Source organism: Amblyomma mixtum, chromosome 3 (genome assembly GCF_055824585.1).
Source record: "Amblyomma mixtum isolate Tamu chromosome 3, ASM5582458v1, whole genome shotgun sequence".
NCBI classification, from domain to species: domain Eukaryota; kingdom Metazoa; phylum Arthropoda; class Arachnida; order Ixodida; family Ixodidae; genus Amblyomma; species Amblyomma mixtum.
In genome coordinates this window covers 69,972,262-69,985,070 of record NC_143014.1, presented here as the reverse complement: position 1 = coordinate 69,985,070, position 12,809 = coordinate 69,972,262, and positions in this window count along the sequence as shown.

Genomic DNA, 12,809 nt, shown 5'->3' with positions numbered 1-12,809 from the left:
TTTCAGCTGTATCCGTTACATAGCAGCACTGTGGCTCATAATAGAAGGTGTCGCCTATTGATCCCCCTTTCGGTGCACGGAGTGAGTAACGCGTTTTGAAAGGCAAGCATTTGGGAAATGAAAACTGCAGATTTGAGATGTACTATATTTGAGGAATAGAGCATACATTAGAGCAGAATAGATTAAAGCAGAACACTTGACATGATTCTGTTCGTAGAAATTTCAAGGTTAGTTGTAAATGTATGGTACTTCCACATAAGCTGACTTCGGTCAGGAAATAAATCGCGCCTTACATTTCTGCATTTTGGAGCTAGGAGCGCGTGGGTATATGCCTAAAACACAACTAGGGATGGACTCGCACTCCTGTGCCCTACAGATGCTTCATTCGTTCTGTCAACGCGTGGTTCATGTTGCCAGTGACTCAGTTAAGGCGGTCTCCCTTTCTTCCGAACCTCTTTCTATTAGTACAGCTGTCAGGCAGCGTCCACTAAGCACAGCAACTACCAGCATCCTGAAAAGAAAGGGGGAACAGCGCAAGCACAGGACGAGGTACAATCGAACGACACAGGTTACCTCGTCCTGTGTTTGCGCGGTTCCCTCTTTTTGGTTATGTCACACGAACTAGCCTGCAGCATCACCCTCATTGACCATCATCCTCCGCGGCAGTGGTGGTGCAGTAAAACTTTCGGCGAAATCGATCTGTCCTTGCAGTGTTACAGTTGCCGATTTGTCAACAAAACAAAAATCGAACCCTAGAGGGCCACGTGGGTCTACATGGCAGTGCACAAGTTTTTTACTGCGTTCTTATCTTGGTACTCATTCACGCACAAATAAGAGCTTAGTGATGAGGAGTGAACAATGGGAGATGTGGTCTTGCAGTTATTTTGTGTTGATGCTATTATAAACTTCAAAATGTGTGGTCTATATTTAAGAATGACAATCGTACAGTCTTTGTCAAAAGTATACAGCTCAAGGAGTCTGCTTCTGAGCCCTGCAGCGCGGCTCCTCTTGCATACCTAGCGACCCTAATGGGAAGAAGGCGGGAGGAATATATGCCCTGCGCCCTCCCAAGCTTAGGGCTGTCAGATGTGCTTAAGAGCCCCGATACACGGCTTGGAAGCAAACCCCATTGGGCTGCATATTTTTGACAAAGACTGTACGTTATTTAACTTCCTCAGCAGACTGCGACTGTCTGCCGACAGCTTATGTATACCGAGAGTGCTGTAACGGTGCGATCGGGTCGGAGCTTCATGACTGTAGTAAAAGTCGCGATAAGGACGTTTGTTGCTTTCTTTGCGATCAAATTAGCCACTGTTTTAAATACCGCCAACATTGTTATCAACCTTTCTCGATTAATTTTAAGGCCCTGGTATTTAGTTCAGTAGCACCGTAATTATTTGCCGCAAAGCAAATTTTATGCTTAGCGCCCGCTTCCCGGAAAATTGCTGACTTTGTGAAGAAGGTGCAGCCACCTTGCTTGGCAAAAAGCCCGTGTTACGACACCACTGCGTTTCTGAGATTCGCCATTGTCTCCACAGAGCGTAATAATAACTACATACACGTTCTATCAGTTATATATCGTACTGGAAGTTCGCATAGTGCACATCCACGGTCTTCATCACGGTCTTCACGATGCTCGAGCAAAGACTGTGGCGGAAAGCTGCGCGTTCTTCTGGTTCACTTATAAGTGCGACCAGAACCGCGGACAGCATCAGTGGTGCTTTCTTATGAGACCTGTGATGTCACGCACAAGGAATCTATAGAGTTCCTACGTAGCTTATCTGTTCTGAGATCGGATTTGCAAAATTTTCTTCAAATTCATGTTTCAGAAAGCCATGTGACATTAGCCCTTCAATGAAAAAAAAAAAGAGGGCAAAAAGGTGACAAACCTTTTCTGTTTTTGCTTGCATCCAGATCGGGCGGCAATTGCAAGGGGAAGTAAAGAAGAAAATGCAGTCAAATCAGAAGAAACACGTGGAAACGAAGTGGCTACAGCAGGGTGCAACGAGGAGCGACAAAGGCGGGCATGAAGGCCAGCAGAGCGTTGCAGCCGAGTCCTCCTCCGGCGGCTACCTTTAATCAGAGGCCCTGCACGAGTATTCCCTCTGAGAGCGGGGCTACTCTCAGCGGCCCTGTCCGGCGGCGTGTTAATGACCGCTCAGCCGGAGAGGCACCGCGCTTGCCGGAGCCTGCCGTCGGCGAGATAACCGCGCGGTGGGCCTGTCCCGCGCGGACCGGCTTCTGACGTGGTCCTCCGGCGAAATGATACAGGCCCGCAGGAAGAAGAAAAACACTTCCCCGCTGGTGGAGTGCTTGGTCGTGTTCGCCTTCCCTCTGGGAGACGCGCTGAAGGCGACTACTGTGACGGCCGCCCGCGTGTCTAGCCGCTCTCTAGGATGTCGTGTAGGCGTGCCTGTTCGGTAAAAAATAAATGCCACTGCTGTTTAGAATTTGCGGAACTGTGTGTGTATGTGCGCGCGTGCGTACTTGCGCGGTGTTTGAGTGTATACGTGCGCGCGCGTGCGGGTGCACAGACACAGAGCATCTAAAGCTCTGCCAGTGATGCAACGCCATCAGCGTAAGCGAATAAATAGGCCAAGAGCGACCATACTTGCCAGGCTGGCCATGCGCAACTCCGCTTTTCGTCTCCAGTGGCGCAGTCGAATGGCAACCTCTTATTTGAAACTCAGTCCTTTGGTTCGAACCCACTTCGCATTCGTTTGGTATATTTTCCCGCTTACCACCTGTCAACATTCGACCAATTCCGCCTAGGCAACTGACAACACCAGTGCGCAAGGCGTTGTGATCAATGCCGAAATTAAAAGACAATATCGTCTGCTCAAGAGACAGTGGTTTTGCCCTTGCGCGATGGCGCATGTAAGAAGATGCGTCCTCTATTGAAGGAAACTCCTCTGAGGTGTTTTATATCAAGGAAATTCATGGGATTCAAATACGACGCCCATTGGCTAGTGGCATTCTGTAAACTAGGCAGTTAATCTGTGCACATCCACCGAATACTGAATTTCCTTTGACCTTGTATATAATTTAAGCTGCACAGTAAGTAATGAAATATAGGACAACCACACAAGCATCACTTTTACAGCTGGGCAACCTGGCTGGTCCGACACTGATCGTACGTGTCGTCGAATTCTTGTCGTTGAGCTGAAATTTATCACAGAGTGTTTGCATAGCAAAATTTAGAGCATTAGTTGTTTCCAGATATTTCAAGGTATTCGCCGTAGAAAGGCAGCACATACTTGAAAAGCTTAAAAGTGTGCATGCCTTTAGGCGTTCGTTGCTAATTTTTTCATTCGATCAATCTAATTTCGCAAACAGACGCATGAAGCTTGCCTCAGATCTAACCGTATGTGTGGCATCGTAAGTTAGCGCAATTATTTGTCTTAAGGTGCTATCAGCTTCTCTGTTCTGATTACTGGAAGAAACTGTGTACAGCATACAATATAACGGCGAAAACTTCATTAAACACGACTATACTTTGGGAGATCGTGTTCTCGCAATTATAATTGGCTTAATGCACCTTTATAAATCATTGCGCACTTTTGCTTGTGATGCAGGAAATGGTGCGATGGATACGTCAAGCTACTCAGAGAACCCCTTTCTGCCTTGGCACTGCATTCTGCATTGTTGCTCAGTGAAAGTAACAAACAAGCTGCTGTGCCTCTGGAACTGTAGTATCTACGACACATTGCTGTTATGATATATGTGGGCTGCATAGAATATAGCAGAAATGCGTAGCCTTCTGGTGAGCGATTAGTTTTAATGGATATAGTTCTGGCTGCATATATGAAACCAGACGACCTTTTCGACCTCCTAAGAAGACTGCAAGGCCTCATGACCTCGCTGCTTCCTTCAAAGCGAAAGTCTTGTGAGGAAAGTTCTTTTACAAAACTGTTGGGGCTGACAGTATTTGAAAGTTTTATATTCGTTATTTTTCGAAGCCTAAGCCTAAATTAAATATCGCCGTTTTTTTTCTTCCAGATACACTGTGTACGCCCTCAGGATCATTCAATAGTCGACTCCATTTGATTGCTAGCACTTCAAGCTTGCCAAAGTGATTCAGTCGATGCATGCGGAGTGAAAAATGTGACACGATGCCTGAAGTGCCTGGGCAGGGTGCAGTAGGCTAACTGAGTGTACTCAGAACCACTGTCTGGCACGCGTGTGTTTGGGCTTTGGGTATAAAATTATGCATCTGTCCGAATAAATGCTCTTTTAAATTCAGCGCTGTCTTGTCCCCTTCGTTACTGTCTCACTTGTGCGCTGGTTGAAATTGTGGGTCTGCTAGCTCGCCCAGTCTGCCTCTTCGGATCATGTTGCGCCGTTTTCTGCGTACGGAAGGCCAACTCACCTCTAACACAAAGATACTGTCAATCAAGACTTATATAAACATACGACCTTACCACCCTAGGATACTCGAAGTTAGCCTTAAGAGAAACGGCGCGCGTTTTCTTTTTTTTTTGGGTGCAAGAGAACCTTAATAGTAGTGAATGAAAATAGGTCATTGACAGCTTGATGAAAGGCAATTATTTTTCTGAAAAAACTTGCCTTTCCATTTTAAACCTCTGCTTTCATTCCCGCATTGTGGTAGAGACATTACAGACAAAAATCGTCGCTGCTCAGAACACCATCCGGCTCAAACCACGGTCTTAATACAGCGCACATTCACTGCTGCACGCCAACTCCTGTTTTGTTTGCCCATATCCTTCGGTAATAAAACTCCTGATAGTGCGCTCCCATGGGTTCACCGGGAAGCGTTCCCCAAAAAATTAAATTCAGATTACATCACACTTTAATTTTTCCTTCAGCGCTGCTACGAGAGGTACACTGAGACTGTGCTATGTTCGCTACATGGCTGACTGCTCATGTTTACTTATTTCCTTCATTTTTGCGTTAGTCATGCTGGCACCTAGGAGATGCAGGATTTTTCGTTTCAGCATTTAAACTGTACGCTTGCTCTTTACATCCCAATAATCTATGCGCAATTTGAGTTTTTATAAGTCAAGATCTTATCGTGCATATTCCTATGCAATATTTTCTTGCCTTCAGAGTGACAATAAATGAGTTATCGCGGCTAAAATGACCATTCATGTCGCTATTGACTCGAGCTTTCGAGAGGAAAAGACGCGAAACATAATAATAATTCTGATGTAAGTGCACTTATGAAACTATAACGTCATTAGGCAATCGTGTGAAGATTGACAGTTTTGTTATCACGCGCGCTCAGAAATGCGCGCTTTTTTTGCTCCTTGGACTCTCTATTAAGAAGATGGAGAAGGCGAAGAAGAATGGGGAAAAGAAATTATTGATGCAAGAATTTATGGATCTGTCAAAAGCTTTCGAAAAGGTCACTTATGAAAAGTTAATTTTCAAATTAGTCAGAACAATTCATAACAAACAACAAGTAAAGTGGATTTCAGCCTATCTTTCAAATAGAGAACAATTCGCTGTTTTTAACTCTCATTGTTCTGACAGGCTTATAGTTCACTCTGGCGTAACTCAGGGCTCTGTCCTTGGGCCTTTGTTGTTTTTAATATATCTTAATGCTATTGCCGCTAACATTCCAGTCAAAAATCAGGCTTGAAACTGATGACTGCGTTAATTACACAAAAGTAGCAACGGTCTCGAATAAACTGCTACTGAATAATGGGGTGCAAAAGATTTCTGCGTGGTGCGAATCATGGCAAATGCCGATTAACTTTGGAAAAACTGTTTTAATGAGGATTATTCACAAAAAGAACTTTTAAAGCGAAAACTTTACTAGCCTAGCGGCACCGATTTCGCTGTGTGTGCACGAATGACCTTGAACAGGAAGAGCTGAACTGCGTGAGTAACCACGTGACGTACCACGTGACTCGGAGCAGTTGCAGCCGCGCGCTCCTCCGTCGCCACGTCATCTGCGCGCTGCCTATCCAGTGTCTCGCTATGTGCGAAGCAAGTCAGCCGTAGCCGACGTCCTCGAGAGTGGGTACTCGCAGACGTCGGGCCGAGTCTGATTATCCTGTCGACATTGCCAACCGTGCGAAGGATTTAGCAACTGAAAGGGAGTGTAAACGCGCTAAACGGGAAGCCTAAACCGATGAGGAGCGGGAGCTTCGAAAGTAAAGGAAAGCCGCATAACAGGCCCATCGGGAAAGTGGACACCTCAGTCGCGCTTTAAGCTGCGTGGCAGTAGTGACAAATGTGCGCTGCATGCGTTGGCATTGACAACGTTGCGGCAGAAACGCGGCACTGAAGCTATAGACTTTCGGCTTCATTGTGTGCATTGGTGTTGGCGTTGACAACGTTCTAGACTATAGTGATTTTGAGAAAAGGAAGGGCACATAACTGGCTCTCTGGGGCAGTGGACGCCTCAGTCGCGCTTTGAGATACGTGGGGTTGTGAGAGAGAAAGATGTGGGCTGCATGCGTTAGCGGTTGAATATGTTGTGGCAGACAAGCGGCACTGCAGCAGTAGCCCGCAGTGTGACTTCGCGCTGGTTACGCAAGCGTGCCTTTCGCTTGCATAACCAGGCTTAGCATAGCTAAGCCGCAGCTGTTTTTTCCGTTTGATTGCAGCACTAATGGTGACACTCTTTCAGATGTAACAGAATATAAATATCTCGGCTCTGGGTCACTAACAAACTTAGCCGGAATAAACGTATTGATTACATAACGTCTAACGCCTTTCGTAAACTGTTTTTCCTACGGCGGACATTGATATTGTTCACTCCATCTGTCCTTCTTGCTTATAGATCTATTGCTTTGCCTACCTTAGATTATGCTGCTATCATTTCGGACCCATTCACCAAGACTGATATAAACAAATTAGACAGGGTTCAAAAGAGGGCTGCTCAGTACAAATATAAAAATTACCGACGTACTTCAGAATAAAATCTTTCCCCAAAGCTGGCCTACCGACAGTATCACAGCGAAACGGTTCTGGCCGCCTTAAATTCATGTACCGATTAATTAAAGGACACTACAGAACTGAACTTACCGACTTGCTTGTATTTTCGTGTGGATATGCAAACCAACAAAGATATCAACTAACTTTCTCTCCTTTTAGTGCCCGTAATAACTCCTTCAAATACTCATTTTTTCCACGAGCTATTTCCGATTGGAATAACCTCATTAACAATGAAGTGTAGCAGCTGACACTAACATCGTTTGCACAACGTATTACCTAGTTTGTATTGCTGCATTTGACACATTGATAGTTTATTGTATATTTATTTTCTTTTTATTGTTTCCACCTTCGTGTTCAAATTATTGTATTGCTGATGCTGGCAGCAGAGCTTCAACTTGTATTGCTTATTTTATTGCTTATGTTTGCCTGTTTTGTAAAAATGTTTTTTTTTCCTCCCCGCTAAAATCCCGGCACCAAGGGGTAGCAGTATCAATAAACAAACAAATAAATAATAAATAAACAAGAAAGAGGCCACGGAATATTTATCCGAGGACAAGCAAATCGCTGTGTGAAAACCGCTGCATCACATGTCTGACACCCGCGAGGCGAGTAAGCGGTTTTTGCAAAGTTTTCACGAATATGTATGTGCGTCGTGAAAACTGGCGACAGTTAGAGCGCCACGTAGTCTTTAACGCTCGCACTCAAAACACTTGTATTGCACCCATCTGAGCCGTGCTGTCAATGGTGTAACATACCTTGCTTTACGCTTATAACGCTGGACTATCAAGCCAAAGCAGCACCATAAGTAATAAGAAAGTTCTCGCAGCGAGCAGTATTTGCTGAAATTTAATTTCAGTAGTTTATGAGACGCGGTGAAATGAAACAAAATGCTGTCCTACAGTTAGAGCAGCTTTCGCTTACGTGACCGCTCATAGAATGCCACTTGCTGGCGTGTGAAAAACTGTCATTAGGTCGACATGGCAATTAAAGATTGATGCTACTACAAAATTTTCCTAACTGCTTCTGTATTCATTATGTTGAACTTCGCTATGCCGTCAAAAGCGGTCAGATAATGAATCTAGGAAAGCCTAAATTATTTTTGTCTTAGCAAAACAACGATTGCCAAAGCATCGGCTTGGGCGTTCGCATAAAGCCGTTCGAAGTTCGAACGCTGCGCTGGTGTTGTCACTTTATTAATGCGGCTGGCGGGGCTACTGCTTATCCTCTCGTGATGGAGACTCAACGCGACTATGTTTCACATTCGCCGCGTGCACGCCGCAGGAGAGGGGAATGAGGCATTGAGTAATCCCCACCCGCGAACCCGGAGCACTGGAAGGGAGGCATGTCCGCAGCTTGCAAAGCATTCCAGGCGAAAGGCTCGACGAATATAGGTCTCGTTAGCGCTTAATCACGTCTTTCGCGCAATTAGCGCAACTTCCTCTCCTCTCGTTTTGGCTATTGCGTCATTGCAGCAGTACTGGCGGATCGCAGCGTTTATTGATTGCAAGTTTTTCGTTTCACCCCGAGCCAGTGCTCACAAGCGTTTCTGCATCCATGTCCAGCTGCAGGAGCTGCGGTAATATCGACGCACGCGCGATGTATTCGTGCAAGTTGGCAGCAGTTGTTGAGTAACGTCCCCTTTTCGAAGCGAAAATAGAAATATACGAAATAATCTTGGAAGGCGCTCAGTAAGTAGAGCGTCACTCTTCCTTATATTTACGGGTGTCCTGTCTCCTACCTTTTCTTTTTTTTTGCAGCCAAATTTTCTTGTGTATTGTGGCTACATAGTCCGACTTTTCGCGTAGACTTCTTGTAGATGTCAAACATGTGTTCTTGCGTCATCTAGAACGCCGCACATAACAGGCCTTAGCTGCCTATGCGCTATTAACACCCCATGCTTGAATGCCACTGCCTGTATGCCTTCACAGCAGCATCATGAATGCATGGTGCATTCCCACGCAATTACTATAGTTCTTTGAAAACATGTTGCATAAACCTTACCGCTTTGCCACTACCCACAGCGAAACCTTAGATGAGGGCAGGGTTTCTACGTTAGTGTAGAAGAGCACAGCGCTGTCGCGTTTCCAAATAGCAGGCATTAATAATGTGAGCAGCCACCCAAATCAAGCTTTACGTAACTAATTTGTTAGGCCTTCCGGCGATGATGACGCGTGATCTTCGCAGACACTAAGGTTTAATGTATCCAGTGCCGTGTGTCTAGAGCCATATTTAATCGTATTTAGATAGTAACGATCGGCAACCTTGCGACTAAATATATGCAGCTGCTAGATGTTTAGATGCAGCTCACACACAGACTGCACTCTGAGAACTCAATTTTCATTGCCGCCACACAAAGGATTGTGAAAAGAGCTTCCTCCACGGACGGTAAGATTAGGCCGCTGCCTCGAAGGATTAGTGAAGCTTAAATAGTCCTGCATGGCTCTAAAATTACGGATAGAAATTTTTGCAGTGCTTACCCGACAAATCTTTCATAACTCTTTTCTAGGGTCAGCAAACACTGGCAAGCATTTAAGACGCTTTATGAATGATTCCACAACGTTGCAAAGGGAGAAGACCAATTGATATTGACGAAGGCTCCAAACAGTGAAAGCTAAAAAAACTGTAGATGGTCGGAATTAATCCGCAGTCTTTCCCTACGTCTGCCTCATAGCTCACAGTATTGCTATGGACCGTAAAATATGGTTTAATGATTTACCGTTGTAGAGGCTACCACACACAGAAGATTTCGATTGCCTGAAAATAGTGCTTAATATGATGCATGCCAAGGCATTCCAACATGTGGGTGCGGAGATTAAAAGAAAAAGAAAGTAACTGCTCTGCAACATCTTGCACCAGCGCATCCGGGCAGCCGCCATAAAACCTTCATGCATACTTTAAGTGGCGCTCACCGAAAACAGAAATAACGCGCGTGCATGGCGGCCACGTGCCGCCTTGTTGAACTTCCATCGCTTGATCCATATCCTCCTTCCTTTGGTTTTATGACAGACACTGAAATCTCGCTATGCCGGTGGTCGTTTTCGCATTTCACCTCTATTGAAATCGGGCTGCCGTGGCAGGCATCGAACTCGCGAGCTGGTGCTTAGCAGTGGAACGCCAGAGATACTCAGCCACCACGCTGAACCGGTCGCTTAGTCATTGCAATTGCGTCGCAACTTTCGAAATTATGCGACTAAAGACAATACTGTGGTACTTCACGAAACAGTACTGAGGTGCCGAGGTTAGCGAGCGATTCAGAAACAGTTTAATGATCTCGGAATGAAAGTCCTCACACCAAACTTGCCGGGAAATTTTGCCAGTCTCTACATGGCTGCTGTCTCCGTCAACACGCCTCTATTTTGTTTACTTGCCAGTTTCACGAATGAATTTGCAGTTGATGGGAGAAAAATACGATGTGGATCCAAAATTAATTGGCGGAGTAAGCAGCAGAATCCTCAGCTTTGTGGTGCCGGGCGCTTGACATGGCGAAACTTCTTTCAGTCGCTTCAAATTCACGAGTGCGACGGGGAGAGCACATGTCATCCGGTGGAGCGTGTTACAGCATGAAAGATATAGTTTAAAGGCAGAATGCACCCGAATGATTGTTGTTAGCCGCCGCGGTGGCTCAGTAGTTATGGTGCTCGGCTGCTGACCCGAAAGACCCGGGTTCGATCCCGGCCGCGGCGGCCGAATTTCGATGGAGGCGAAATTCTAGAGGCTCGTGTACTGTGCGATGTCAGTGCGCGTTAAAGAACCCCAGGTGGTCGAAATTTCCGGAGCCCTTCACTACGGCGTCCCTCATAACCTGAGTCACTTTGGGACGTTAAACCCCACAAACCAAACCAAACCAAACCAAACCGAATGAAACGTTGCGGTTACCCATATAGTACCACTTGGCGCCGCAGAAAGCCAGTATGATAACCTGTTTTGCATATGTTTACCGGCTCGTACAAAGCATACAGAAGAGATCTTGCAGCAGGCAAAACATCATTTCAGCCGGCAATAATGTAGTTCTTTATTGGTGAAAGAGTGCAGACACAGGGTTCGTTCGCGTACACACAAATTCAATGAGCACAGGCAGTAGTTTCAGGAGTGGGGTCGAAGCACGTACATACATATTTTATAAGCACAGACAATAGCTTTCAGCGCGTGTTAAATACAATGGCGCAATGAATACAGTGCCATAACAGCGTTCACAATGTTTACGGGTCACGATGTGCAGCAGACACTAAATGACTTTAAAAAGCTCGTACGCATTACACGGTTCGCTTTCGCTGAACGCTTGGTAATAAGCGTTTTAAATAGAGGTCTCCGCCAAACGCATGGTTTGATCTAGCTTTTTTTTTTTTAACAATCGGCCAGAAGTTCTTTGCATAGAGCCAAACGAAAAGTTGACACCTTTGCAAGATGACCGAAACAATCACTCATTGCTTCCAAAGTCGCAAATAAAGATACAACTGCACATGCAGGAAGCAATGTCAATAACACAACTCAAATATAAGTGCTTTAGTGTGCACTGTATTAGAAAGAGTTTGTCTCGTAGAAACTCATGCAACTAGAACTTCGTTCACTCGGAGTGGGATCAGTGGATACAAAACTACCATGTTTTGAATATCGCTAACATGCACTTACAGCGCAAAGAAAATATGCTGCAATTTTGAGCGCAACAAAAAACGATGTCAAGAAACTTCCCCCGAACTCAAAAAATGATCGCCTTTTATTTCTGAATCAGGGGCCATCAGATAAATAAAATAATTTTTCATTATCCCTATAATGTCATGTTCGACATATTTCACAAGGCCATTTGTTCAACTGAATTTGCCAAACATAATTTGCAGAACACTGCAGGAGTAGCCTATAGCAGTACTACACTCATAGTTTTTCTTGACCTGCTTATGATCCATCTCAGATAAGAGACTTGAAGGGGCATGTGTTTTTTCTACTTTTGCAACTATCAATGGTTACATCCAGTTTATGTTTCGTGTTCAAGCAAATTCCTCATTTGTGTGCGGCATTTACAATGAGCATGAAGCAGTGCGTCAGATGGTTCTAAAAGTAGAAAGTATGCTTAATGACTACACAGTGAGCGCACAACAAAAAATTGTCTTGCTATCTGAAAGCACACTATAATATCTGCGAATCCTTGAAACGTTGGATCTCAACAGTTGAAAAGTTCAACAACGTGCTAAATACACGGCAATGCATCGTTGCCTTCACGATTTTTAGGCAAATAACAAAACTCCTTTGCGTAAAATGAAAGATATAGGTCAGGAAGCTGGGCACATGTTTAAGAAGCATAGTACGCGACACTTAGCTGCATTGGCTTGCTGACACTGTGCGCTGTTTGTTGCATGACGTTGAAAAACTTCCAGAGAGGAGCTGTAATTTACCTTCGCACAGTGGTGACATTGCTGCACTTGGCGAACGGATGGCTCAACACATGCATCGATAGCTTCTTCGGGCGCTAGCTTGAAATTTGCGCTTGCGAATCAGAGTACCAGCGCTTCAGCGCCGCGGTGTCGAATTTAAGCCAGCTAGATTACTAATTGGTGACTCGCTGGGTAAGCAGGCAGCCTTCCCGCACTCAAAGGATTGACTTCCGCTTAGGCGACGCAGCGCTAAAAGTCCCGCGCTGCTAGCGCGAGCAGCGTCGGTCGACCTGAAATGCGGCCCGGTGCCAGACGCCCAGCAGATTGCGTGCCTTGCCTAGCGCCCTGTCATCACGGACAGATCGATAGCGAATGGGGCCGCCGCGACAGCGTTGGTAACCGCAATCGGAAGAGCCTTGCAGCGGCGCTAAAAGACCCATGTCGTGCCGGCGCAGTGTTAAGGTAAAGAAAATAAGCTTCTCTCCCGGCTGTCATTACTACACCTCCTTTGGGAGACGAAGCCGCATCGGGCACAGC